The following is a 6,000-nucleotide window of genomic DNA, read 5'->3' on the forward strand; positions in this document are numbered from 1 at the left end:
CTCCTTTAGAACCCTATCAAAACGTCTGAAATACTCCCTGAAAGTCGTCTGAAGCACACTAGTTAATTGGTAGATTTAACACGGATACTCAGCCTAAGGAAAATATATAGGCGACAGTGTGACAAATCGTTTTCGTCGAAGAACAGTAGCATGATAAATCCCATTTGGCAATATAACCTGAGCTCACAGTTCCTTTCGACACATCACTCTCATCTCCGTATATAGTCTTAAATGCCGGCCTTATCCAATATTCTTTTGTTATGCAACATGAGAAAGAAAAAAAATCGTTCGTGTTTCGATGGCCTAAAATTTTGACAACTAAAATATCTACCTGTCATGCGCAGCCTGCAAGTGCAAGCCACCTGCCTTTGACATGGCAAGCTATCACGTAGAACAAATTGCATAAGCCATAAGATGTTGCCCACCAGGCCACTACAAGATCATCACGATTAGAATAGAGTTTAATTAGTCGTGCATAAACTATAACGAATCGCGTAATCGTAAACTCTAATCTCTACCAGAGAGTAACCACGCACTTTAATTAACAAGGGGAAAAGGAACGCATATAAAAAAATTGAAATTAATTAAACATTGGAGCGCCCCCTAGGGGGCGGAACCCTAGCCTCCGCCGCCGCCCCTCCTCCTCCCTCCTCCGTGCTTCGCCGCCGCCGGAGCTCGTCGCCGGCAAAGCCGGGCGACGCGCTGGGATGGCGGCGGCGGGGCCATCCTCCTCGGCTCCACCTCGCCCCCGCGCGGGCGTGGCGACGATGGCGGCGGGACAGCAAGGTCGTGGCGACGGGGACGGCGCGGCGGTGGGGCGCTCGGTGTCGGCTCTCCACGGCTCCAGCGACGGGCGACGGCGTCGCCAGATCTGGTCTCCTCGCTTGGCCGGGGTGACCGGCGATGGGCTCGGTCGACACCGCCGCCGCTCCGTGGACCTGGCAGGGGGGTGGCTAGCGGCGGCGATGGTGGCGGATGTAGCGGCGACGAAGTTGGCGACGACGGCGGCGGACTGCGGCGCGTGCCGCGACGCCGGCCCTCGTCAAGAACCTCGCCGCCACGAGGGAGGCGCGGCGCCCTCGTCAATGCTCCGGCTGTGAACGCCGTGCCCGTGACGCCTTCCTCCATGATGCCGGCGACCCGTGCTTCGCGCTGCACCTCCGATCCGTGCCACCCCGGTTGGATCTGGACGGCTGGCGTCTGCCGGCGCTGGCTAGCGACAGTGGCGGCTGACAATGGCGGCTGGACGGTGGTGGCTGGATGGGGGTGTCCGTGGCGGTGGCGGTGGCGGTGGCGATGGTGGCTGACGGTGGTGGCTGGCGACGGTGGTGGCTGTGGTAGTGGCGGTGGCGGCTGTCGACGATGGTACCTAGGGCGGCGATGGTTGAAGGCCATCATCCGGCTGACGGTGCGTCATCGTCGGCGGCGGTATGTGGAGGCGGGGAAGGGGTCTAGAGGCGGGGAAGGAGGAGTCTGGGTGCGGGCGCGCCGTCGACGGCGGGAACAATTGTGGGCGGTGGCCTTGGCCGAATCGCTGAAGGGACAATGTTGTTAACCGACGACGATCCTTCTTGTGTGGATTGGTGGTGTGGGTTTGGACAGGGAATCGCGGGCGAAAGCCTTGCTGAGCCATTTGGCCAGCTGATGGCGTCATTCCCCTCCTTGGAGGCGTTGTTTTAGCATACCCCTTTCCTTTCCCTACCATATTCTCCGGGTGAAAACCTTGCTTCGGTTCCGAACGAGCGGTGGCGGCGATCCACGTCACATCCTCCTTGGGGGCACCGCTTTGGAAAAATCTCTTCGTGCAAGGATATTGTCATTGGTCTATGCATTGGCTTCGAACTTCAGTCCTAGGTCTGGACGAGGCCTTCTAGCTCCACATTTTGTTTTGTTTTTCTCAGTTTGGGTCATCTCTTCTCTTGTTTGGTGTGTTCAACTTGTCTTAACTATACTCTCTTCTGGAGTAGATCTCTGTAATAATTGGCTGTAGTTCTTTTTGAGCAAAGGCCGAGATATTATATTCCATTATCTAAAAAAATATAGAAAATAAAGCAAAAGCAGCCCAAACAACGGAACGGAAGCAACCATCTCGGATGGTTTGATTATTTGCCGGGCGCCTGGGCAAGCAAGATAAATGGAGTAGCCGGGTAGTAGTAAAAAAATTGAACTTTCCAAACCAGCCCGATAATAAAACCACTAATTTTTTTCGTCAGGTTAAAAAAAGTTAAACTGAATTTATTTATTTTTCAAAAAAATGTGGATTTTACTGTGAATTGACGGTTTTAAAATGGTTTCAGAAAAACTGGAAAACCGTTGACCCCCATTTTTTTTGGCACGGTATCAGCTTGGTAAACCGTGGTCGGGGTACCATAGAATTTTCAGAAGAGTGAGTGGGCCCGTTGAAAAATCTAAATACAGTGTGTGGTTATATTTTCCTTCTGTTCCTCTGCCAAGGAGCTTCCACCCAATCAATCACAAGTTGTTTTCTTTTCCTCTCTTTCTTACTATCCGCAATAACACATCACAAATTCACGGAACTTCCCCAGATTCTCCGTTTCTCATGCATCACCTGTGATTGTACTGGTAGACATTAGCAGTAGCTTACTGGATTTTCAGTTGATGGCTTGTCATCAGATAAGCGCGAGAGATGCAGATATATCCTCACTGGTCGGTCTTGCGTATTCTGGAAGGACAGCGACATTGGCTCGCGTTTGACTGCTCCATCGACAACCATAATCTGGGCTGCACAACTTGTTCCTTCGGGGCGGCTGTATTTTTGCCGTTGTCTGTATCGTCGTAACCAGCTACCTCAATTTTATATCTATTTGCTACTAGTATACTCAAAAGTGCATGTATTTTTTTCTTCTTATAGTATTTTCTCTTAGATTATTCATCCGATTTACGATCCGATTACACCATTGTGTTCATAACAATTAGATCTTTATAACAAGATCTCACATGACTATATTTTTATGAAAAATACAAATTACTTTCATAATATATCTAAAATACTTTTAGATTTCATTAAATTACTTCTTAGTCATAAAAGTAATTTAATAAAGCCTGAAAGTAATTTACCAATATTATAGAAGTAACTTAAAACAAAAGTAAAGTAACTTGTTACGGCATTAAAAGAAATCTATACATTCATAATGTTATTCATAATATTTGTCGACGTTTGATGTCGCGGTTTCGGTATTTACATGATATGGGGATCGTTGGTACTAGGGTATACGCGAGACTGAGGTAAAAGAGACGGAGACGAGGATTTTTATACAGGTTCAGGCCCCTGAGTTGTTAGGTAATAACCCTACATCCTATTGGCCGAAGCCGGTATTGCTCTTATTCATCATAATCACACCAGTACAATATTTGGGGTAGCCTATCTAACTGTTGTCGACATGGCGGTCTGAAGATCTGACTCGTAGTCAATAACAGGGTAGTCTTCCTCCTCGAGTTCGTGCCCGGCGAGATTAGAGATAGTGCAATGTCTCTCCTATCAGTATCCGGAGACACTGTAGGGGACTAGCCGTGCCTATCCCTTAAGTCGATATCCGGCGTCTTGTCTTGGCGTATGTTGGCTTGTATTGGCTTGTGGCATCTATGTTGATTGTCTGCGTCCCCTCTCCTTCTAGGGGGCCTTGTATTTATACCCATAGGTGTCCCCTTGTTCAAGTAGAACTAGGGAAACCAATATGAATACAATCCGAGTAGTCCTTGTCGTTTCCATATTGAACTCTGGTTGTATTTCCTTATCCGGAACTCCCTCCATATCCGAAGTCAGTTTCCGTATAAGACATAGTATGTGGTGGGTCCTGCCGAGATTTAGTCAACTACTATTAGGTATGTGGTATCCATAACCCTGACAGTATTATGAGTTGTTTATTTTATAATCATTTTTAGTCAGTGACGCAATTTGTGCTGATTAAATTTAATTTCTATATAGATTCATGTTTTTACCTCTATAACGGATTTACTTTTGATGTCGTGATAAAGTTACTTTCTTTTTGTTTTAAGTTACTTTTATAATTTATGTAAATTACTTTTAGACTTTACTAAATTTACTTTTATATGTCTAAGAAGTAATTTAGTGAAATCTAAAAGTAATTTAGATATATTATAAAAGTAATTTATAATTTTTCATCAAAGTATAATCATGTGAGATCTTGTAGTAAAGATTTAATTGTTACGAACACAACGGCGCAATCGGATCATAGATCGGATAAGTAGTTTAAGAGAAAATTATAATTTGAAGTATAGGTGGTTCCTATTTGCTTGAAACATAGGGATAAACTACTCTCTCTCTCTAGCGTAACAGGGTGTGTCACGTAGCTTCCGATTCAGTCTGTTCTGGCCTTCTCGGCAATATCGACATGTGGAATAGACGACTACACCAGCGTGTGGGATCGGACGGTCCTAGATGTGTCGCGTGATAAGACAAAATCAAGAGGCCTCTCGAGATAAATTTTACGTTTCTTTTTGATGGATTTTCACGTCGACATCAGGTAAACTATCTCCAATTATTTTTCAGGTCCAAGTTGCCTTTCTTCAATTATTGTTACGAGTCGTAAGCTGCATTCATGCAGACTGACGGTGCCCGCATGGAAGCATAACATAAAAAAATTCTGCCAGCTGCTAGTTTACTTTGCCGTATGCCCGTATGGAAGCATGCATGCATGGAACACCATTCTGTAATCAGTCAAAACTGTGTTCTCGGAATTAACTTGTCACGATTCTCTCACAGATGCTTCTCAACAGGGCGGTTGAATTTGCATAGCCTGCAGTGCACGCCACTCCTGTTGTGAGATGAGGAATCGAACTTTTAAGTTGCGATATGTTCGGTAGCATTATCGTCACTGACGTGTTTTTCTTTAGATTTTTATTTTTCCTTTTTGTGTTAGGTGTTCGCTTTCAATTGAGTTCAGTTGTCTCTACGAGCCACCAAAATACCAAACTTGTCAACGTCAGATTGAATTTTAAAAATCCTACAGATGTCGATCGGCGTCTCTTTTCATCCGGAACGACTATTGACCCAACAGCTGCGGGGGAAAAAAATCCACGACGCCGAAGAGTGTAGCACGTCGCGATAGCAAAACAGTGTTCGTCCAACGGCACGTGCTACTAGCTGAGTACTAGTAAGATCAATATCACTTTTGCTTAAATTGCAAAGCTCCAGATAGCTTCAAATCCTCGGCCACCGTAAAAGCAACGCCACAACAACACAGACGAGGCTTGTTGATGGATCAACTCGTGCCGCGTTCCTTTCGAAGCGAAAAACGATAATGATATGTTAACTGTTGCATTGTCGCTCCCCCTAGTTAATTAAACCTGCTCTATTTTCGTCAAGAGACGCGATTAGCTAATTATCTCGATGAGTTTTATGTCTCATAGGACAGGTGACAACGATGGAAAACGGGAGACATAAAACTCGATGGAGCGCTACGCTGTTCCTCTCCTAATTCTGTACCAGCAACATCATAGTACTAGCAGTACACGGAATATTCGCGTGGACAACGTGGGAAACAGTAACAATTTTACCCAATCCGGGATCGCGAACCGCGAGCGGCAGCACGGCACGGTGCTATGCCTATACCTCGCTGGAATCCTGAGACGAAACGAAGCGAAGTGAGCCGCCCGGGAGGAGGAAAACCCAATCGCATCCGGTGTCCACGAGCGCACGCGCGGAATCAGGCGGCGGATAGCGCCAAGGCCACGGTCGTTTGGTGCTCTCGTGAATCCGATCGGGCCCAGGGCGGGGGGCGGCCGCGGCTTCCGTCACCGCGAGCACACACACCCTCATCCGCACGGACACGGGGGCGTGCGCGTTCTTATCCATTGGACCATTTCCCTCTTCTTCCGCCGCGGTGAGCCGGAGCGGCGCGGAAGGGTGGGGCACGCACGCCACGCGGCGGAAGCGGTGCGCCCGATCTCCTTTGCCCGCGTCGATCCACGTCGACCCGGTCAAGCCATTATCCCCAACCTCACCAATCCTCTACCATT

This window comes from Oryza sativa, chromosome 1, assembly GCF_034140825.1.
Source record: "Oryza sativa Japonica Group chromosome 1, ASM3414082v1".
In the NCBI taxonomy this organism is placed as follows: domain Eukaryota; kingdom Viridiplantae; phylum Streptophyta; class Magnoliopsida; order Poales; family Poaceae; genus Oryza; species Oryza sativa.